The 24,170-nt window shown below is 38.8% G+C and overlaps 1 protein-coding gene across 9 annotated transcripts in view; it reads left to right on the top strand.

Annotated features, from left to right (window-relative positions):
• The window catches only part of PIK3CB (phosphatidylinositol-4,5-bisphosphate 3-kinase catalytic subunit beta), a 99,573-nt gene that overhangs the window by 32,158 nt on the left and 43,245 nt on the right, over positions 1-24,170 (top strand). For 4 of the 9 annotated variants that reach the window (XM_048314027.1, XM_048314029.1, XM_048314026.1 and 1 more), the window contains 2 exons: positions 14,528-14,652; positions 18,434-18,549. The gene's annotated coding sequence lies outside the window, so the exon portion shown is untranslated. Of the gene's footprint in view, positions 1-11,498; positions 11,803-13,362; positions 13,439-14,527; positions 14,653-18,433; positions 18,550-24,170 lie in introns of those variants that run through there. The other 5 variants (XM_048314033.1, XM_048314035.1, XM_048314032.1 and 2 more) reach the window with 2 other exon arrangements.

Below are 24,170 nucleotides of genomic sequence, written 5' to 3'. Positions count from 1 at the left end.
CAAAGAGTTCCTGAAAGAGAAACGGAAACCTTTCATGCCAGATTCGCTGGTTTGTCTAGCTCCAACACATGTGTGCTTAGACTCATGCTGGACACTTTCCAAAATCTGGAAAGCTTAGTTTTTATTGGAGTGTAGGGGTTTTTTTTGTTTGTTTTGGTTTGGTTTTTTTTCCCCAGAACTTTATGCACTTACAGTCTTTTCTTGTTGCTAGATACACTGACAAATTTTGTTCATTTGGAATTGACAACTGTAGCCATAACTGTAAATGTTATGTACTAAGTCCGTGCTGCCATTATTCTATTGATATTGAACTTCATTTAGGCTTAGGAAGTTCCTGAAGCTGGGAATTACTAGAAACCCCAGCAACATATTATTTATGTTTTTAGGACCATAGTTCAGGGTTTGAAGTGAGATGAATGCATGAAGGATGTTGGAGAAATTTGATTGGCCTGTGTTTTGCAGTATTAGCTGAGACTCCCACAGCTGTATGCCTTCAAAGATTAATTAAGAGGTGGAGTAAAACTTTATAACATGCTTGCTTTTAGGAAAATTGCATATAAAGGAATATTGAACACCCATATGCTTGGCAAAGGTTTGTGAAGTCTAGTGGAACGCATTAAGGTGGCTGGGGAATCAATCACCAGGTCACTTGGAAACTTTGATCTAGAAGCTTCAGTTCAGACTGATGGTGGTTTTCCAGGCCTTGGGAATTTCATGCCATCAAGCAGTGCTTTTCAGGAGAATGGGCATTCAGGAAGGGATTACTGAACAAAAATTCTTTGGTAACTGGTTTACTGGCCTTTTTTAAAAGAATATCAGGGATATTGGTAACATCAGGAATGTTTTGATGTGGATTGCCTTGGAAACATGCTTAAGTGGGGTTTTTGACATTGATTAAATATTTTGGGTTTGGTTTTTTTTTTGGTTTTTTTGCGTGGTTGTTTTTGTTGGCTTTTTTTTTTTTTTAATAAAAGAGACCTTCTCCATACGCGGTCTTAAAATATTTTTGTTGTTTGTCTATTTAAGTATCTATTTTTCTTGAGTAAAAATCACTTCTGTTAAGCCAGGTTTCACTTCCTTGGAATATCTGATGTTATGAATTCACTGGTTCTCCAATTGTCTATGGACTTTTGGCAGAACTCCAAATTCTAGTGTGGGAAAGCCTTCTTAAAAAAAAAAAAAAAAACCTTTCTTTGATTTTTGTGATGTAGTGAAGAGAGAACGTGTCCTGTTCCACTACTCCTTTCATTTTAAAGTTTGCTTATGTCTTTATATGCTCTATTTTGCAAATAATTTAAACCCAAAATCCAGTAGAAATTCAAGCTGTTAGAATGCTATATATATGAGAAGGGTGCAGAGGAAAGAATGTCGTTATTTAGAAGTTGGGTGGAAATGCAGGTTGGTGTTTTAGCTGCTGTTGTGTTTCAGTGACCAGGGCACACAGTTCAAGTAGTTTAAGTGCTTTTTCACAGATCTAAAGATAGACATGGAAGTGTTGCCCTTGGTTCTTTACAAGTTGCCATCAGTTAACTCACCTGAAAATAAGTATAGGGGTTGTTGGGCTGTAGAATGTGGCACTCTATTTATTTAAAGGCCACAGGGCTGCTTTGGTTTAGGTGGACTTTCTGACTTGCCACTCTTGGGAGCAGCAGACCACTAAGTTCACCCTCTTTTCCAACTGGCAGTTTCTGTGGAAGCAGTCCAGGACAGAAAAATCTGAAATAAGCATTATTTACACAGTTGTGTAGAAAAGCTTGCCTGTTTATTTTGGTGGGGTTTTTTGTTTTTGGCTTTTTTTAGTAATTGTATGATTTCCTCAAACCAATACCCTTAGGCTGACACACATGGTGTTACACACTACATCTCAAATCGTTTGCCTCAAAGTATGAGGACTTTGAATCATGGAGGCCAGGAATTCAGTATTAATGCCTGAGTGCATAAACCAATTTGTTTTGTGGCAGTGCTGCAAATTCTTACAGTCACTCACCTGGGAAAGTTTGTGTGATTTGTTTTGATAACTAAATCAGATCTGGGGGCAAAGATCATCTTGTGTTAGAAATTTAACCTGGTTTTTTTTGTAATTAATTTTAGTAGTAACTAGTAAGCAAGCAGTTTTGCTTTGGGTTGGTAAGGTGTGTACTTACAATCCAGAATTAACAGCAGGTAACCTTTGAAATAATCACAATTCAGAGAACTGTCAAGGTGAAGGTTGTATGTATCTGGATAGTACCTGAAGTATCAGGTACTTTGTAAGCGACATTGGTCAATCTGTTTTAGTCTATCAGATTTACATGGGGAAATCTATTTATCTCAGCCTTTGGTGGAAATAAATTCAGGAATGCGGTTTCATTTACATACATTAGGAGCTGCAGAGGAGGCCCTCATGTGCAAATGCTTGTGGATATGTAGGTACCAACATAATTGAATTTACATACTGGCTTCAGAAGATTAAAGAAACACAGAGTAACACCGAGGTGTCAAAACCAACTTCCTTTGAGAAGTGGGATGGGGCAGTTCTACTTCCCCACTGATAAATTGTGTGTGTGTGTGCATTGTTACTTGGTTTGATTTTTGTCTTCTTTTAGGTAGCCAGGGGTTAATTGCTATCCTGCTACAGGGCACAGCCTTTCAGAAAACTGGTTGTACACACATCGAGGATCCAGGCTGTCCTGGGCTACCTTTGCTACTTCCCAGCTTTGGCTGTTGGCCAAACCTTTTTCAGTTCATTAAAAAGGGAGGAGGGCAGCTGTATCTATTTCTTACCTTAGATGCTCTTGATTTAAAATTGTGAATCAGGAGTAATTTTGTGTCTTTGGAGCTACATCTACGTATATAGAAGTATGTTTAGTATTTACTTTTAAAAGAGCATAAGAATTAGGAGTACTGTAACTTCCTCCTGACACAAAGTATGTAAATTTGCTACTTGCAGCTTACTTTTGTATTTTTCAAGATTGTTAAACTTGTGTATTTTTTATAAGTAGTGTTGCATTGAATTTTTGCTATGAAATTGAATTGTAAAGGGTGCTTTTCTGTTTCTAGAATATCTTGCTTTTATTTGCTGTAGTTACTCTGATTTTTTAGAATAGCTTTGTGAATTCATCAAAATAGCAGCGTCAAAATATCCTAAAGCATCTCCATAAGAGGTATTGATGTCTAGTTTTATGCTTGTGTAGCTCAGCTTTATGTGTTGCTGTAATGCTGAACAGTTTTACTTCCCATATTAGGTTGATAAATGATCTTTTAGTACTTTACTACTGGCTGTATAAATACAATTTTTGTTCCTGCTTTTCCAGAAACGATGATGATTGGGAATAAAGTCTGTGTTGGTGGGCTTAATTTTTGTGCTGGTATGTGATGTTATGTTTTGTCTTTGCATGAGTTTACTTGTAAGAGGGGAACAGTGACGGCACTGTGATTTCTAATTTCTTTTTATGAGACACAGGTAAGCAGTGTGTTCTCGTTGTCTTTTTGGGTTCCCTTTTGGGGGCCACTAAAGGTTTAGGTTGATTTAAAATTTCTTTTCACAGTGCTCTTCTGCAGCTTTCCCCCCCCATATTTCTTGTATGCAAAGCAGAAAGCAGAGGCATTAATTTGGAACCAATGGACAGTTTTAAGTAATGTGTAGTCCCTTAGGAGCTTGCACTGTTTGCTCTCACTTTAGGTCATTCCTGCCCTCTCCTTGCCCCCAGGCACCATATATCCACTGGATTAAAAAAAAAACTCCATGAGAGAATTCAAAGATTAATTAGAGGATGTAAGTTTTGAGTTGGCATCAGCTGGCAGCGTGTGGGCAAGAGCTCATGTGGCTGGCAGAGGTAGATAAACAGTTTTGTGGAAGTCATGTGAGGTTCTGTGGTGAATGTTGTCTGTTAATAAGAATTCATAAGAATATTGCTGTGCATTTAGTTTTATGGTACAGTGTTGCTATGAAGTGTTTGCTAATTCTTAGTGTTTCTGAAAGTCCTTTGTGTGCACAGAAAGTATCTTGACAGGGCAATGAAATAATTTAAAAATAAGCGTAAGAATAGCCAGTTGCTTGTGAAAGCTGTTATGTGGACTGTGCAGTAGCTGGTATTCTTTACCATTAACCTGACATTGTAAGAGGCTCAGAGTCCTGCTTTCAAGTGGTTTTGTGACAGATTTAATGTGGAAGACCAGTGCTTGTATGCAGCTACAGAGTACTAGAAGCAGTTTAAAAACCAGAGTAGGTAGGTGGTTTGGAGAACATTGTACAAAGTCTCTAGAAAACAGAATAACTGGCAACATTTTTCAGTGCTTGAGGTTCTTACGGGAGCCAGCTCTTGAGTAATACCTTTTTTATCTTTGGTAAATAAGGTGCTTGAGAGATTAATTTTGATATTGTTGCATCATTTTATTTTTTAACAAGGAAAGGTAACATTTTGAAATATGCTGTTATTTTCAGTTAATAATTTGATGTTTATGAGTATAGAATGTTCATAACAGAAGAATATGAAGCGTACGTGATTTAAAAAACTGATTACATTTGTGTCACTACAAATAACAGCCAAAAAACCTGCTTTTGAGTACTGCAGAAGGATGGTTTTCAGTCAGTGGTGTGAGCATTGCTATTTAGTATTATGTCCTCCAGAAGGCTGCAGGTTGGGCTATAGTTGGTGTATTACAAACCATTGGTACAGACACAGCTCCAGGGGAGAACCGGGTGAATAAAGGTCAATGTTTCCAGTAGAAACTCAAAAAGCTAAGTACAAAGTTGACATGGCAGAAAGAAGCACACAAAATGTTATTTAAAAATTTCATTGGGCACTGAATCCCCTTCCTGCTTGGCTTCACGTCTCAAATTCCTTTTCTGGTTTTGAAGAGTACTTTGGTCCTTTTGCCTGTACTTTTTTCCACTTCATCTACCTTTCAGTGTTCCTGGGTTTTTTTACTTTTTTTTTTCTTTTCTTCATACAGTGTATCACTAAGTTTACTACTCTTGGGTTAGTGCTTCTCCCCAGATGCCCCATTATTTCCCTCCCAACCCCCAAAGAATTTAAGGACCTGTGTGTTAACCATATGTGAGTCTTACCCGTTAAGTGTCTTGTCTTTTTACACTGCCAGTTTTTGGAGGCATAGGCCAGTGTTGCTTACAGTACCTGTGAAGTCCTGTCCTGAGGGTGTGTGCTAGAAATAACTCATGCTTTACTATGTATAATATTCTGTAAAACAGAACCTCCAGAAGGAAGGACTCTGGTGACAACTGTGGAGGGAAGGAAACCATTAGTCACAGATGAGGTGCAGTAAAGGAGGGGACTGCTGTGCCAAGGGCTGGGCAGTGGGGGGCTGGAGGCACACAGGGAAGTGTGGGGGCTGGCCTGGGAGAAATCATGGGACTGGAGGCCTACTTTGGGTCCTCTACATTTTGGTGCTTATAGCTGGCTGGTATTATTTACTCTTTGCTGGTGTTGGGATGGTTATTTTGTGTTTGGGGTTTTTTTGTGGTTGTTTTTTTTTCAGTTCCCTTTTTGACTTAAATAGGTGTTGCTGAGGAAGGCAAGGCCTTTGGGATTTTCACACCACCACACACATTGTATATTGGGGTATGAAAATAATGTAGGCTTGCAGTATTTGTATTTCTGACCTTTAGTGCTGGGTGTCTTACTTTGTTTCAGCTGATAGAGGGAAGGATTTTCTGAATTTACTATTTGGTTATCTGTATGCCCTGCTAAGGATGCAGACACAAGATATTTAAGGAGGATTGTCCAAGTCATAACCAGGGATCCTCTAAACAAAGAAGAGTTAGTACTTGGTGTATAGACAGCAGTGAAAGAGAGACAGTGCATATGTGTGTGTGCCGTCCACATGGGCACATGTAATGGCAGCATCAGAATGTGAGCAGACACAGTGGTGTCCTGGTACTGATTAATGGAGATGGAAAAGACTGAATCCCCAAAAATGAGTCCAAACATAGTAGGAAATAAAATTTGAAATGTAGAATCATAAAATTATTTGGGTGGGAAGAGACCTTAAAGATCACCCAGTTCCACTCCCCTGCCATGGGAAGGGACACCTTCCACTATCCCAGGTTGCTCCATGCCCCGTATAACCTGGCCTTGAAAACTTCCAGGGATGGGGCATCCACAACTAGCTTTACAATTTTACAGTAGTGGAGCTTTACAACAACCTGAAAGCAGGTTATAGCCAGGTGAAGGTCAGCCTTTTCCCAAGTACCAAGTAATAGGATGAGAGGAAACTGCCTCAGCTGCACCAGGGGAGATTTAGATTGGATATTAGGAAAAATTTCTTCACCAAGAGCATTATCTAGCATTGAAATGTGCTGCCCAGGGAAGTGGTGCACTCACTATCCCCAGACGTATTTAAAAGATGTGCAGATGTGGCACTCGGGGCCATGGTTTAGTGCTGAGCTTGGCAGCACTGGGTTAAAGGACTCACCCTCTAAGGTCTTTTCCAACCTAAATGAATTTATGATTTTATTCTGTCTTATGCCAGGTTTAAGTGAAAGTATCATGTACACCATGATGTAGGATTGAGCCACAATAGCAGGAGGTGAAGAACACTTGTCTACTGCTGCTGAAGTGTTTTAAATTATTTATTTGTAGTAATGACTTAAGTGTGAAGAGGTGTGTGTGTGTCTGTAGAAGAGCTGTCTTGTTTTTCTTTTCATGGGAGGACTGTATTTGGGAATCTGTGATGAATGCTGACTGGAAAGTGAGTAGTAGTTTCTGAACCCTCTTGAGTGAAGAAAAACATCATTAGTCTGGCAGATTGTCAGCAGCAAATGGTATATTAATTTTTGGCACAAAACTTGCTAGCAAAAAAAAGAGACTTTCCTTTCTGTTGTTAATAATAAAAGTGAGGAGGGACTGATTATCTGTGCTTGGTAGCTAATACTGTTCTGCTTCTTTGTTATCCATGTAAGACAGATCCAATGCTTTTGACAAAAGTACTTGTATATTTTATTAAAAATAAAAAACCCACTTTATAATATACTGATAATCTGCATCCAATTACATATCTAACTTGAAATAATTTTATTATGTTTATAAGCTTTTACAAGCTATGTGCAAACAATTGCAGAATTTCCCATGTGTTTAGAGATACCACTCTTCAGATGTGTAGAATACTGAGAGTCTTCATGCTAGGCCAGTTTTACTTCCCCAGCACTTCAGAGGTACTTTTTTACATTTACTACTAGTGATAATAATGCAGAGAAAGAATATATTTTTTTAATAAAAATGTTTATTTAATTAGGTGACCTCTAGCTATGTTGAAAATTTTAGGAAGCTCAGACTAATGACCTAACTCTATTTTTATCTGAGTAATAAAAACAACAGCAACATTTTGTTTACTGAATTGCTGCTTTAATTTTTAGGATACCTTTTTTTTGATACTCAATGCCACTCTGCACAAGTTTTTAGAGTCCAGCTAGCACAAATGCATAACAATTGTTTATTTACATTCTGCAGTCTGTTTTGATAACTGTTAACTTCTATTTCCTCTGGGTGCTGTAAATAAATCTAGTGCATGAAGAGTTGCAGTGATAGGGAAGAGCAGAAAAGTACTGCATAAAAAGGAAAGGCTGTTTAGTAGAGTTCTTCAATAAAAGCAAGTTTGGCAAGAATGAGAGGAGGTAACTTAAAAAGTTGGAAGTAATGTTAAGACCACAATCAAGTCTTTCCCTCACAATTTCTTGTAATGAGTAGTCAATGAAGATCTGTAGCAGCTCTGCATCTTTCGAAGTTGAATGCATATATTTGGTGCTGTTCTAATTTCTGCCTCTGCAAATATGCTGGATTACACCTCACTTTATATTCAATTTGCTGGTCACCACAAAATGACAGAAGTCCTTATCTGTTTCTACATTTTAAATAAAGAACTTCTCTCTGTTTCTTGTACTCCATTTGGTTTAACTTAAAAGCTTCAACATTAATTTACTTGGGTGAGAAATACTGTGAGTAAAGCACTGGCTGGCGAGTTGTAATAATTAGATTCTATTTCCAAGTGTGTCACAGGCTGCTTGTGAGTTCGGAGACGTTTGGTTATCCTGGTGTGTTTTTATCTGTGCATTGAGGATGAGGCAGTTTTTCTTTCTTTGGTGTCTTTGCATGGTAAACTTGTGTTTGTCCTTGAACCAATATAATGGATGTGATGCTTAGGGACAGGGCTTAGTGATGGGTTTGGCAGCGCTGGGGGAACAGTTGGACTTGATAATCTTGGAGATCTTTTCCAACCTTAATGGTTCTAGCTTTCTCTTCTACTTTAGGATAAATGCAAACACTTAATTGAAAAATACTTTGTAGCAGCTCTAATAGTTGAAATTGATAACAAATAAGTTTTATGTGCTGTATATTAGGATGGAGAAAAGGTAAATGTATTTTTAAGTGGCCCCATTAAAAAAAGATCTGTTTAAGTGACCACATATAATTGTTCCAGCTGATGCACAGGCTCACTTTGTCTACTGTCGGTGAAAATGTTTCTGTTGAAAGAAAATCTCCTTTATTGCATTTAAAAAAATAAAGGAGAAATTATTTTTAAAAAGTAGGTAGAGGCAGACTATAGTGCAGCAACTAAAGTATTTTTAAAGCATCCTATCATAAGATTAAAAAGTAAGAGTCTTTAGTGTATTCTTGTCATGGGAATAGAAATTTGAATGATTAACCCCTTTCTATTTATAGCTGTTTTCTCTGAGTTATTCCTGTTCCAGTTAACTTCTAGATAAATTTTATGAGAAGGCAGAGCAACTCTTGCCTTAGTCTATCTCTGCAGCTCATGATTTTAGTATCCTCAAGTTACTTTCTTTTTAATGTGAATTTCACAAACCACGGCTGAATTTTCAGATTTATTTGTAGCTTGATAACTTGTCAAGTTTAATTGTGTGCAACTACAAGATTTATAGAGGCCTTCAGCATTTGGTGGCTCCTTTTGTCTTCCCATCACTACTTGCCAGTTTTTAAAATTCTGGTATATCACTGCTTAGGGGTGAATTCCTGGGGTTAGTGCCTCAGGAGAATCCGAGATGCAGGCTGTGTGTGCTGTGCTGATAACTCTTGGAAGACCCAGACAATATATACCAATTACTGTGAAAGTTTTCCATTCTCTTGATGCCCTAAGTTGCTTTTTCATTGTTGATTTAACTGGGACTTGTTGGCCAGGAAAGTAGCATGCTACTCTTTGGGTGGTTTTCAGCTCTATTTGTGCAGTAGTAAGGGTTTCTGCCTATGTAATGACCATTTTCTTGAGAAAGAGGCAGTGGTTAGACCCCTTATGCAAGAGGGGTTCTTCAGAAATGGCAGGACTCCTGAAACGTTTGGCTCAAGCATCTACACATTGGTGATTAACGGACCCAGTTAACCTGAAGAAAGATTTATTGTTGTGTGGTGGCAAATGAAATGGTTAGTTGTTAAATTTTCTGTTGTTCTATGATGTACTTTTTTACTTGCCATGTACTGGTGAGAAGTAAAATAGGATTTTAGAGGGGCTTTGTTTTCTTTCTCACTTATCCTGGGAGAAAATTTGAAAAGAGTTTAGGGAAATACTTTTTGAGGTTTTCCTTTGAAAGTAACTCTTCTGCAGTCAAGTGTGGTGTTGAGGAATTTCTATCTTGGTCAAGCCATCATTGTTTGTGTGAAAACTGAAAAGCCCTTGTTTTCAGTTGCAAGAGTCACTTTCTTGGTGCCTGATTTTGTCATATTTTAATAATTGCTTTCTAAAATACAGATGCTGCTGCTCCAGCAGTTCTTCTTTGTGCCCAGGTTTACATCCCTTGTATCCACCTGCTCCTGCAGTTTGGAGGTGAAGCAGTAGGCTGGGGTGCAGAATGCAGTGAAGTTGTCAAAAGAAAGTCTCCAGTGATCAGCTCTGGGAAAAGAAGGAGCTCGTGTTCATTTATCAAGGAGAGGGTGGGTTTTAGATGCCTATTGCCAGAAAGTGGTGTAAATGCTGGTGTCATAATTTAGTGGTAGCAGGAGGATAAATACATTGTCTACGATGTATCTGCTGCCTCTCCTCCATCCTTCCACACCTTGCATGGGAAAATGTCAGACAATGTGCCATTTTCAGTGCAGCCTTTGTCACGTTCTTTAGTCTGGTGGTTTTGAGATGTTACACAAACTTAAGAGGGTTGTATTTTATTCTTTGCATCTTGTTCTTCATGATTTGTCTCAGTGTCAGAAATTGCTTTGCAACTTGATCCCACTGAGTGTAGAAGTATCTTTACTCTGGTCAGAGCAGTGCTATTCACCGCAGCACCTACGGTACTGAAGGTAGGAAGTCACTCCCCTGTGCCAGAGAACTGCCAGGCATGCTGCCCTCTTTCTGAGGAACTTTACTCCCCAAGTATTTCTGTGTTCTGCCAGTGCTGCTGTCACAGGGTCACAGCATTGCTGCTCTTTGTGTGAAACTCTCTGAGGCGAATGTACAGGGTAATGCTCTGGAAGGGTTCTTGGGGCCAGCCACAGCTCCAGCACTGCTCAGACTCTGTTCCGTCTCAGTATGTGGAAGGGAATTTCTCACTGAAGTGCTCCTCACGCCACAAACCGCTTTTACTTCTCTCAGAAGTAAGCCTGTAGAACAGGTAGTTGGTTAATGGACTGAAACCTTTTCATTAGTGAAGGAAGCCAGAAAACGCCATGTCGTCTGCATTACTGTGCTGAGCCTTGCAGCTGATCAAAATAGAAGGTTTTGGGTTGGTTAGGTTTTTTTTACATCAAGTATTCTGTAATTTTAGATGCTATGTCTAAAGACCATGTAAAATACGTGAATACTATTCAAATATGACTTTTGGATCCAAATTCAGATTTGAACTGTTGGTTTGATGAGAGGAGGATTGTCTTTTGTGTTTGTGGTGTGTTTTTGGCTTTGGTGGGTTTGGGGTGTTTTTTTTGTTTGTTTTTTTCATGTTTGTTTTTTTTGTTTGTTTGTTTTTGAAACCAAGCACTCCCTTGCTTTTAGCCTGGGATTAGTGCAAATTTGGGGTTCTTAAATTACATAGTATTATAAATTGTCATGCTGAAATTATGCTTCATATTTAAAATATTTTTTCTATGAGGCCTCACTACCTGAAAGAGGAGGGAGTGGGGAGCAAGAGGTGTTTAAAATGCACACTTTTATTATCTAAAAGAACTTAATAGATTTGCTTTTGAGTGTTGGAAATAGCTGGAGGTAAACTGTATTTATTAGATGCCTGTATTTTTCCTTCTTCAGCACAGGAACTATTCTTAGTGATTGCTTCTAGTTTCAGATAGTATTTACTGTATACCTGATGCTAGTGATGGGATACTGTTGTTATTTGTCATGTGGCAGTATTTGTAATCAAATGGCAAGCTGGACTGCAGCACCATGTCTTTAAAATACACTTAGGTAGACACTGCTGTGTTGGTTCATAGTCTCTTGCAATCCACACTTGGGAGTTTATTTTAATCATAAAGAATGAAGTTTTTCAAGTGATACCTGGAGCAGGGTGGGCAATACCTTCACAAAATGGCTCATAATAATTAATTACTGAAAAATTGTTCAGTCTTGCTTTTTAACTGTGTTCTCATTTATATAAATTCAAATATGAGCACAACAAAAAGCAGAATTTGTGAACAAAATAGAAGTACATTTGAATAGTTTCACCATATTAGGCATTTCACAGGATGTAATTGGGAAGTGAAACATGGGGACATGAAAGTAGTGAAGAAAATAGACTACGCAGATCACAAGAAATAGAAATCACAAGTAGTCCTACTAATAACATTACAAGTAACTAAGTAATTGTGATGGGATCTTCGCAGAAACAGGATGAAGACTCACTGCTTTATTTCTCTGTTTAAAGTGCAGGTAAATATTTATTCATTTAGTAACTTTTGGGTGGAACCAGTAGGGGTTTTTCAGTGTTTTTATATCTGTGACACACTAGTGAATAGAAAATGCATCAACAGTAAGGGCTGTGTTCAGGTGTTCCTGAATGCAGAGGAAATGCTTAGTCACCGCTTATGCACCTTGAGCCTTTCAGAGTTTAAGGCAATCAGAGAGAAATCATGAAGGACTTCATAAACTTTAGAATGCTTAAAAATGGCTCATTAAATGAATATAAGATTTCTTTATTAAAAATGATGGTGTGGGGGTAGTTTTGTTCTAGAGCAAGTCCTTGTGCTCTGCCCAGTAAATGACTCTAGATTCAATCACAGGTTACAAAACAAAAGTATGGGACATAATTGTGTTGTGTTAGAAGATCAAAGAAACAGGTACAGGAATTGCTGTGCTGCTGGCAATTAATGCCCCTGCCCTTGCCCCTGAAATTTCTGTCCTCAAATACTGCTCTAGATGTAGTGAAAATCCATGCAGAATCAAATGTTATTATTGCTTGCAACCTGTTGTAGGATTCAGAAAGCTGAATTTGAGTGGCAGGGCTGCTGAGGGTGTGCAGGGATTGCAGACAGGCTGGTTGGGGGTTCATTGACTCCTGCAAACATCTCTGTAGATGCCACAAGGGCTTGTGCAGGGTGCTGGGTTTGTCTACACCTGCCTAAACTGCTGCTCAGTGGTTAGGCTAGCTCAGTTCAAGCCTTTGGGCCTCACACTCTGTGTCTGTGCACATGCACGTGTAGACGACGATTTCTTGGAAGAGGAGCACTGCTCTGTGACCATGGCTTCCAGTTCTTCACGTCTGTAAGCCACATGTAATGAACCAGATTTAGAAAAGCTGCAACAGTGGCATGGAGGTGAAAGTGATCTGTGGGCCCTGGGAGGAGTTACATCTTCACATGGATGAGTCTGTTCAGTCTAAACTATTCAATTCTTTGTCACCAGCTTTGGAGCTGCTGAGCCAGCTGGGTAATCACTTGTGCCCTGTGTTGGATCGGAACTGGAAATGAGCTGGAAAGTGTTGCTCACTTGACTCCATGTTTGTAAAGCAATATAAAGCAAATCTAAGCACTTGTTTGTGAGTCATCTGAAACCATAAAAACACTGCTGTTTTTATAAGATGGTCACATGCAACCTTGAACTTTGTGCTTTTTGAACCGTAGAGTACCAGACAGAGCACATCTTCCAGCCCAGAACCTCTCCTAGGATGTTTTCTTAGTCTGCTCTTGTCATTAGAAGTGATCGGCACTGGCAGCCAGCCCTCGACTGCTGAGGGCGTTTGCAGGGTCTCCCATAGCAGAGACTTTGCCAGTCTCGATCTCAGCACACTGCCCTCAGATCAGAGAATGACTGGCTGCCAGACAGAGTGTGAGAGGAAAATTTGCTGTCTACGAGCCTTTTTTTGTTAAGCTTCTTTAACAGTGATGTGTTCCTCTTCTGCTTTGCCCAGAGGCATTTCTTTTGAAAGTGACAGAGCAGGAAAAAACCAGCTGAATCGTTCTGGGAAAATAAAAATAAATTATTTTTGTTTAGGTTTCTGTTTGTTGATCCTAAATAGTGCAGGTGAGTCCTTCCCATCTGGAACTATCTGTTTCTTGCTCCTTTAATGGTAAGTCCTTCATTTTCCAGGATCATACATTCATAAGTGCCCACAGTCTTTTGCTCTTAAGTTTGACTTTATTGTAAGGACAAAAAGATTGTTATTCACCTCACAGCTCCAATCAGATCGAGTTCTAAGATACAATTAGTAGGAGGGTTACTGCGTTACTTAACCTTGAACACCATCAGGCAGGATACATCACTGTGAAAGAGGGACACACCCTACCCCCCCCACCACCAGATAAATTCAAATGTCAGTAACTGACACCCAGTTAAAAAATCACTATGTTCAAAATAAAGAGTTGGTGAAAACTTGCAAGATCTTTTTGATACTGTCTTGCAGCTCCTGAAAGAAACTCAGCAGCTTGTGTAACCAAGTAAAAAAAATGATTCATTTTGAATCACATTACTCTGTGCTTGCGTGAGTATAGATTTGTTTTAACCAAGCCTGTTGGGCACTGAAGGGGATTTCACAGAAGTGAGCCAGGACTTAGTGAGGCAGCTCTCTGGGAAGAGTGAACAAGGCTTCCTCACACTGTGATTCATTGTACTGGGATACAGGGCTCCTGCCTTCAATCACCCACTGGATAAATGTAATTATGGTATCAAGTTCTTCTTGATGAAGACATAACTGAATTTAGCTTTAAATCATGTTTTTAACTGTTATCTGTTTAACTTAAAGAATAATATTGACCTATATTTTTAGTTATGCAAGAAAATGCTAAATGATCTTTCTTTCGCCCATCTTCAGGAATAAGAAAGGCTGTAAACTGACTTACAGTTCTGACATAGATGTGTGTTTTGAACTCATTTGGTGTTCTGCAATTTCTGTCTCTGCCTTTTTTTTTTCTTTTTCTGTGGCTGTTCTTGTGCAATGAGAACTTTTAGCTCTTTGCCTGTTCAGTTTTGGTTAAAAGATTTTGTGCAAGATAGGTGGGTTTCACATTTCAGAGAAGTCTGAGGCTTTTTAAAGGATATTATTGGTTTCTGACCAAGCACCAACACCTGGGAAAGTAGAACACAAAGAAGAATGCTGTTCTGTGTGTAACAGTGTGCTGTCCATTGTCAGTAAGTATTTTGTCTTTTGATATTACTGCAGAAATAAGTGCCGCCTTTAAAAGGTCAAAACTGGTTTGTGCTGTTGAAGAGGCTCTGGGCGCTGCACTGTCAGGACGGTGCTTATGTAGAGCTCTGCCATCTGGATCATCTTCCACACAACTCTAGGTAATATGTAAGAAATACTTTTTTCAGATCTAGGCTTTAACCTGCTTTTTTAGCCTGTGCACTCAGGTATGCAGCGTGTAGAAGCTGGAAGTTGCTGTCGTTTAGGCAGATGTACACTGCTGCGAGTTTCTCTTTTGCTCACTGTTTAAGCTCCTGGATTTGAGTTGTAATGGCTTAATTACTGACAGTGAATGTTCTTGAAGAATTTTATGTCTATTATTGTTGGAACTTAAGACTGAGGAAGACTGAGTTGCTTTATATGTTTCAATATTTTTTTAAGTTGAAGATATTTAGTGTATTTACTGATGTTTCTTTTGGGTTTTTTTTTCCTCCGACTCCAAAATGGTGAGTTTCTTCATTGCTACAGCAGCTAATTTAGTGTGATATTCACTTGTCCAGTCTTCAGGACTATTTGAGAGCATGAAATGCTCAAGACAGCTTTGAGGTGACCAAAGCTGTGAACCAAAAGCTTTAATACCCCAGCTGTGTGCTTCTGTGTGTATTGCTGTCCTAAACATCTGCTAGTGCTCTCCTGGTGTCTTTTGCAGTGCTTTCTTCCAGAGTAAGAGGTTTAATTACAGAGAAGATACCCAAGAAACGGCTATATAATGTATTCAACCCACTCAGAGTTCCTTATCCTGAAGTAAACCTGGAGCATCCTCTCCAACAAATGGATTTTTTGTGTACTCTGGAAGAATTGACAGAGCAGCCTGTCTGATGGGCCTAGAAATTGTTATAGAGCAGAAGACAATCGGGCCACAATTAGCCCAGTAATTTCTATGTAGCATCTTACATTGCTTATGAATGATTCTTTTTTTTCTTCTAGTTTTCCTTTTCTCTTTGTGAGTGGCCTGTTTCCTTGGCTTGTAATTGTTTTTCTCGAACATTAGATGCCACACAAGAGTTCTTGGCAAAAGTTTCTTGTAGCTCTTCCCCCTTTCTTTCCTTGTGATGTAATTTTTTTTGGTCATATGTTCATAAGTGTTTCTGTGGACATAGGGAAGTATAGAGTGTAGGTGGAGAACTGTAAAAAGTTTTACTGTATTGTCACAGGCATTTTGATTGCCACCACACAATTTTATGATTGCTGAATTGCCTCATAAGATTGTTAATATTTTAGAAAAAACAAGTTACAATTTACATCAAATCAGTATCTATGTAATGAGGATGTAATTAAAGGATTCATGAAAAGAATTATTTCGCCAAATGCAGTTTCTCATGCAGAAGTTACAAGCTGGAATGGAAAAGGATTTCTGTTGGGTCCTTGGTGGGTACTGTCAGAAGAAGTCATATGGGTGTGGGCCCAAGGTGGTTTGGTGGTGTGTTTTTCGCTGAGCTCACACCCAACAGACCCAGAAAAGGGTGGCTTGTAATGTCCAACTGCCAGTTCTCTTTTCCCATGTTCCCCAGAGAGGTGCAGTGGGGACAAAGATGTCATCATTAGAGAGTCCAGTTTGTGAGGCAGTTCCTTTAAGTCTTTCTGATCTTTATGCAGTTCCCAAAGATGATGCTGGCATGTTTCTTACATAGTTGGAGTCCTCAATGGCTGTTCATGGTCGATAAAAGGCCAGCAGAGTTTGTACTCTGTCTGTTGGGTGATACAGTCACCAGCCTTTGGAAAATTCTCCACTTGTTTGAAGGTGGAAGGTGTCCTGGCTGCCCATGGTGTGATCTGCAGTCCAGTGATACCACCTCTCTTAACCCCTGCTGTGCTGCTCTGAAAAACGGGAAAGGTTGGTTGGTGAGAAAAATAAGGCTGCACACCCTTGTCCACTAATGAAAGGTTTGTTTCTCATGCTTGCATATAGTAGTGGGGGGTTTGCCTGTGTGCTTTAGAAGTGGTTTAAGATCTCGAGGACTGGCTGATCCCCCACAGTTGGTTGTAGAGGACCAGCAGGAGGCCTGTTGTCAATGTCGTGTCTGAGCTGCAGAGATACAAAGTGCTGTGGGAAAAGAGGGTAAACAGGACATGGAGCTGTAGGGAAGTGAGAGACTGGGGTGAACACAGGAACTGTAATAGGAGCTATTCACAGTGCACTGGTTTGTTTAAGCTGTACAGTTTATAGACCCTGGATAGTTTCTGGGCTCCCACCATCTGATTTGTTATCATGTGTCTAGTTAGCCATTGACCTCTAGAAGTTTGGGATATCCAGCTTTCAGTCAAATAGTATCCTGCTCCTGCCACGGGGTATGGTACTTCAGTCACACACTGTGCCCCTTGTTTGAGGGGCCACAGGTCATGCAAGATTTCTTCCTTGGGTAGAAGTTCTGTTGTCATGCCTGTTAGCTAGAGTAGGATGCATTTCACACCCCCTCCTAAGATCCTGCCTGCTGGCTGGTAGCTTTTGATTCAGATTTTTCTGATTCCACAAGCACAAATATTGACGTGGCTGTAAAACATGAATTCCAGGCTGGTAGTTCAGCCTTGGTTCTGTGAGATTCACACAATTGCTTTGTCCTTGCAATTTCTAAATCATATAACATTGTCTTCATTTTTCTCTAGTCTTTTTTGTGTGTGTGTTCCCTGCTGTAGGCTCCTAGACATTAATTATGAGAAGTTTCTGGACTAGCTCATGCCTCTAAATAAATCAAATAATGTGTGTGAATTGGCTTATTGCATACCAGGTGAAAACCCATTTTGGGACAAAGATGTCCTTTATGACACCTTTCTGCACCACAAGGTTGTTTTCAAAAAGTTGTGCATGGAGCAGTAACTTAACTTTTTTCCAGGCTTAAGCAGGTGGAACAGTAAGAATTTATCCCTCAAAGCCACTGAAGAATCCAAGTTGCTTCAGAGGGCTCTACATGCCAATTCCCAGAGAAATCCTGCTCTGTGTGGGACAGGGGCAATGACAGCCCACCTTCCCTCCTGGTCACTGTACTGTTTTGAGTTCTTACAAGCACAGTGGGACTTACTTGGTGTGGTTTAGAAAAATAATTGTTTATGGGAAGTGCAGTGTAGTTACATGTCTTGTGCTTTGTGGCTTGGCCTACAAACCTGTAGATAACATCAGAGCAAACTGATAGCACTGCTTTGGCTCAAGGGGGATTTAAGTAGTTTTTGTTTATTGAGAGCTTGATTTGCAAGGTAGAGCTAATGAGGATGATGTCTTGGCTCTGTGGAGATGTTTGGCCCTGTACATCAGCAGGGTGTTTGTTGGTCAGAGACCTACTGAACCTTTCACATGTTGAACTCTATGACTAGTAAGATCGGATCACTTGTGTCATCAACTCAAATTCTCCATAGTAGAACAACAGATAATATTACACTCTTAAAAAAATGTCACCAACCTCCCTCCCACTCCCCCCTGCCCAAACAAACAAAAAACCTTCACCAAAATCAGCTTACAGCCCGGAGGAAAAAAAGAAAATGTGCTTAAGATAATGAAGGCAACTCTGTCTCCCTTTTTTTTGTCTTTAACTGCAATGGACATCTGCTGGTCTGATTCAAACTGAGTGCACAAAAATTTGAAAATATTTGTAGCAGTTAAAAAGGTTTTTGACTAATTCACTATCATACTACTTATTAGAATAAATGGCATATTCTAATTATTCCTTCCTTTTTTCCCTTTCTGGTAGCAGGGCGTTTGTGGATTTGACATTCTTTTAACTGTTAGATTGTGTAATCTGAATGTGGTGCTGTAGTATTTGAAGACAATAAAAAATAGTGTGATTAATTAGGTATTTCTGCACAAAAAGTTGTTGCAGCTTTTAAACCAAATAAAAATTACTGATTTTCTCATTTGGTCAGTTACATCATGTTGTGTTTTGCTTTTTTTAGATCACATTGAGGTCATCTTGTGGAATCTTCTGAAAAAACAAGAGTAATAGGAAGAAAATGTTTAATAAAAGTATCTTCACTACACAGTCAGACTGAAACAGGAAAAGTTCATTGGAGTAAGTATTACAGGACTGGGGTTTTTTTGGCTTGTTTTCTATTATCTTTTGCTTGTAAAGTCAGCATGGCTATTAGGCTTTTATTGTATTTAACTTTGTTGTAGTTACATTAAGAAAATAAATGGGTGGGTCCGTGCTCATTTCAGTTGATCGGCTGCTGATGGACTCATAGGTTCCCACTGAACCATCTTCCATGTTGGAAGTAGTTGTATCTTGTGAAATTTTAATGGGGTTCAGATTTTTCTCTTGGCTGCTGTGTATGCTGGCCATGATTTTGACCAGGGAGTTGTGTGGTATAGATGTGATTGCATATAAGCCCCTATTTGCCAGCAAAAATTAAAGCACTGCTTGTATTTTCCATGGAATTTGAAAATACACTTCTTTTTTGTCTGTTGCTCTCCAGTCATGGCTCTTCTGAGTGACTTTAATATTTTTGTTGTCGCTATTTTTTATCCTGTATTGTAGCTCCATCATTCATCAAACTTGCTCAGGTTTTCAATTTATGAATCTCGGATACATCTTTTCTTCACTGTTTGTAGTTCACTTCTAGCTTTTGTGAATTCTGGGCTGACACATGTCATTGATGATAAAAGAAGCCGCTCTACCTAATGCAGGGACTTGCACCTTGCACAAAAGGATTGCACCTTTTGCTACCAGATAAATAAACATTTACATACTGATACAGTGTAATGCTTAATTTCTGTCTATTTCATGTGCTTGAGATGAGAAGTGTAATTATTTTTCTATCACTTTGTATTGGATTGTCAGATTCTAAAACATATTCTCCTTAGAAACTGGGAAAAAACTGCCTATGTCTGATGCATTTTGTTCATGCTGTGGGATTATGTGAATGTAATTCTGCAGGAGTCACTGGAAATACTCTTGAATGCCTGGTTGGGAATGAAAAATATCTGGCCATTAGAACTGAAGGGGGTGAGAAGTGTTTTTAATTTACAAGAAGTATATTTTGGCATATTGCTTTATTACCAAGAGGAAATGACTCCTCTTAGCTTCTTCTTTAAACACGGATGTGTATAGGGTGTCATAATTTGGTAGAAAAACGTCTGTGGAACCTAATCAGACAAGAAAAGCTTTTCATACTTGGTGTTTTTAGCAAAGTGTTTTTAACTGGCAGAATAACATGTTTGGATTGATTGATTTCCTCTCTTAAAAAAAAACACCATAAAATTTTCAATTAAATGTGGATTTAAAGAAGTTGATGTGTGTTAGTTCCCTTTCTCTAAGTACTTAAAAGAAATGCTACAGTTTTTAGTCAGCATATTTAAATTTGCATCAGTTTCTGATCTAGGCCATATGTCAAGTGACTGATAAATACTCATGTGCAACATTCTTGTAGCACCTGATTCTGAATTATGACCCCTGAAGTTCTCAGGAGCTGTATTATGTGGAGTTATTTGTCTTTTACTGCCTTACTAGACTACACAGTAGAAATACAGGCACCTGTTCACAATGTCCCAATACAAACAAACAAACCAACCTATTTGCTGCTTGCACACTTAGTTTGACAAGTTAATTCTTGACTCTAGTAATCAAGTTACCAAAACAGATAGACAATAAAGTTGAAACTGAGCTCTCCAAACAAATAAAATGAAGACTGTCCACTGGAGACAGCTTTAGTCATTTTAAATCATTGTATTTAGGCTTATACCAGACACAAAACTTGCTCAGGTGTTCAGTAATCAGTAAACTTGTGCTTCTTCCTTCCCCCCTCTTTTTTTTAAGAGACTCAGAGAATTCCATTGTTACAACTTAAAATTGATTCTGATTTTTCCTTTTTGGGGAAATGTTTCAGAACCCTTTTTGTTGTTGTTGTTTTTAGTTGGACATTTGTGTGTATTTGTGTGCATTTCAATCATCACAAGGTATTTTGCAATTGGAATTTTTTAAGTACTAAGAGCATTAAAATAAAGTTTGAGTAGCAAATTTTGTGAATCACAGTAGCAAACTGTGAATCTCTATTCACAGTTAAAAAGCCAGGTGGAGTTCTCATGAAGTCTTAGAAGCAGATGCTGAATCTCACAGCTGGAGAAAAGTAACCCCAGGAGCAGTCAGCCAAGGACTGACCGCTGAAGGGATGCTGAAGGCTCCAAGGGTAGCTGCATTTCTGGGATACTGTGGAGCCTCCATCCATGGAGTCTTGCAAAATTATGTGTGCACACTCCTAAGAAACATGCTTTAACTTCAATGTTGGACCTAATCTTGGGACCAGCTGACTCCCAGAGGTCCTTTTTGGGCTAAATAGTCTGTAATTCCTACATAATCTTGAATATTTTTGGTCCTTATGATGAATGGCCAGGGCTACTTTTGTCTTTGTTACCTTTAACTTCATGACAACAGTGTCAATTGTGTGGGATTTTTAGGATTGTGTTTTTCTACCAAATGGCATTGTATTTCAACTTGTCTTCATAAATGAGTGTCATGAAAAAGGTACATAAAATACATCTAAATATTTGCATTAGAGTTGAATTGTTTGATTTCCTTCAGTGCTTGGTCAGCATTGAACAGTCCTGTCCATGTAACAAATGGCTGTGAACAGCCACCTCTGAATCTGTGTGATAGGGGTGTTGAAGCTGGTGTTGGAAGAAAAATAACTGCAAAAATCCAGACTAGATTATGTAAGAAACAGACCCAATCAGGAAGAATGTCTGGCCTGATGAAGCATGTAAAATTTATATTTTTTTCCATTAAAGGGCATCTTTCTACCTTGTAGGATCCATGGCATCTCTGTATGAGACTTAAGCACAGTCTGCTCGTGTGATAGCTCTGTGTTTTGGTCTGTGTGGCCTCCTTGTAGGTGTAAATTTCACTCATTAATATTCAACTGGTTTTAATTGCTTCACTGGTTCACCTCTCTCTGTAGATGCATGCAATCTGTCTGCTGGAGAACAACCCTCTTTCTTAGAGGTTTTGATCAAAATACGAGAAATAATTAAAAGGTGAATCTTTTAGTCCCTGTGTGAAGAGGTATCTACTTATAGGAAAACCTTAGTTTCTGTTTTAACTTTTTTTCCTTATAGTAGCATGTCATCTAGATGTAACATCTTAATAGCTGAAGGAAACAGTTGGCTGCTGGTGAGATTTGATGTTGTAGGTCCATTTGTACAATTCCAAAAGAGAGGAATTTACATTTATTTATTTATATAGTAACTATATAAAATTATATAGTTATTAAATTAAAATTATATATAATATATAGAGTAAAATTTGTAACATTTATTTATATAGTAACTATTTATATATTTAAATATCTTCTAAGTGGAATGTTTCCTTTGTGTTTACAGTGGAATAAAAATTTTTTTTTGAGTGGTAGAGCAGGCAAGGAAATACCAGAGAGCAGAACTAATACTGGTTTATTATTTCCTAGTTTTGTTGTCAGACAAAGAAGTCTGGTACAATTCTCGTTTAACAATGGGGGGACAGGGCACCTACAGTTTACTTAGTATAATAAATCAATAAAAGCACAGATTATTAATGCATCTTTTCAGATTCATGACAGAGACATTGCATGATAGTTCTAATAATAGCTTGGACTGTCAGAAAGTCAGGCCTTTAGGCTGTAGTTTTGCCTACATTTTTTGAAATGATGTTAAGAGCTGTCAAGTGGCCAGCCAGCCCTGAGGCTGCGAGAGACTGCCACTCTACCACTGCTCTTGCTTCTCTCTGCACCCTCACCGTGCTGGCACAAGCACTGGTGCAGCTTTATGGAAGCAGCCTGACTTGCCTGTGTTAAACTGACATCTTTGTTCTGGGCTATGGGTCACCTCTTCTCCTCCTTTCCCATTCAGTCTGACTGTCCAGTCCTCCTTCTTCCCTTGTGCCCCCTCCATTCACCTTTTTTGTTAAGCTTGGTTTTGTTTGTTTGTTTAAAATATCCATGTGAGCATGCCATCATTTAAATGCTTAGTCTATTCTTGGAACTCAACATACCCTAACATTTCATGCTAGCCTCCCTCTAGTCCATAAAGTATCTACAGTGCTCTGCAGTGCCAAAGGGAGTTATCCAGGTTGTGAACTCACCAGCTCTAATCTTTGCCCAAATCTTTAGTCTCACCTTTCTGTCCTGGAGTGTGCTATACTGAATGCATTGCACCTCGTGTCAGGGCCTACTCTGCCTGCTGCTATTGAAAATTTTCCAAAATATCTGAGAGAGCTGTTTAGAAATGCTTCTAAAGGTGACTCTACCAGATGTTTTCTCACAGCCCAGTTGACATAGAATACTGAATAATTGGCCTGGGCTTTTTTTCCTTTGAGCTTTTTTACTTCTTGTCCCCCTGACTCTGTTGGTCAAGGTGTCAAATGAACTGTTATTCATATGACAGTGCTTTTCTAATCTGCTGTTTTCTTCCATTCCTTTATATTCCCTCCCTTCTCAATCATGCAGAACTGCATTCCAGCGAGCTGAAAGGGAATGTTTTCTCATAGTGTCCCCAGCTTCAATGTGATTGAGTGACTGGATGCTTCTTAAGACAATTTCACACAGTAATATCGAAATGTGAAAGGAGTTTTTCTTCTCCCTACAGCTCACTTGCACAATTCAAAAGGATGGCCCGAAACTCTTTATTTATATTTAATGTATCTATGCAATAATTTCAAGGTAGCGTGGAGGTTGGCTGTGAATTAGCTGTGAGAAGCTGATATGTTACTGTTTTGTGTTCATTATGAATTATGTGCTGCCTGTGAATTGTCAGAAGTCTATCAGAAGCCTGGGACTTAAGTTTTATTCACTTATTCAGTTCATCATGAATATTCTTTGAAGGGAACAGCAAATGTGTGTATTTGCCTGCATATAAAGTAACAGGAAGTAAGATTTTCCTTCTATCCTCATTGTTCAAGCCAAATCTGTAAGTCTTCTGAGTCTGGAATACCATTTTAGTAGTGTCGTTCTCTACATGTAGACTTGTTTTCCAGGAAAAAAAAAATCTGAAGACAATCTCATTCACAGCTAGTTTTAAAACTATGCTTTCATTGAATTGTAGAATAATTTTCGTAAAAAGGGAAGACTAGAGTTAATCTAACCTAACCATCTGTTCAAATGAAGTTACTTAAATTAAATTTTAATTTGAAACCAGCTAACATGTCTGCATTTTTTTCATATTTCTAAGTCCTGTGTAAGTCAATTACAAATTCAGGTGCTCAGCATTTCTTGAAAACTGGGCCACTTTTATTTAGACGCATTAATATCAGGGCAGAACCTGCATTCATTGTGGGTTTGAAATCCTGACTTCAGTTTTAAAAGCTTGGTGCATAATGGTATGGGTTCACCAGAGGAATAAAGCTACAGGAGATGAACAGGCAAGATAATCAGGGATCTGAGATAAAAAACCCTAATGAAATTATCTTTGTTTGTGGAAAATTAGCTGTATTTCATGAGGAGAATGAGAGAATCTGGACTTGATGGCTGAGAGACCACTCTTGGTACCAGTGTGAGCACTGTGAGGGAATGTGGCCTTTGGAAAAGGCCTTTTATGTTTTCAGTACATAGATATTTTTAGAAAACTAAATGGTGATATTTTTGTTCTGATTTCTGGAGGAACCCTGACTAAACGGACATTTAATTTTCCATTCCATAGGGCCAGCTCATGTGGCAGTTGAACTAAACT

The sequence above is a fragment of the Corvus hawaiiensis genome, chromosome 10, assembly GCF_020740725.1.
Source record: "Corvus hawaiiensis isolate bCorHaw1 chromosome 10, bCorHaw1.pri.cur, whole genome shotgun sequence".
Taxonomy (NCBI): Eukaryota; Metazoa; Chordata; class Aves; order Passeriformes; family Corvidae; genus Corvus; species Corvus hawaiiensis.
The sequence above is the reverse complement of the archived record's forward strand: the minus strand, read 5'-3'. Positions and strand labels throughout refer to the sequence as shown.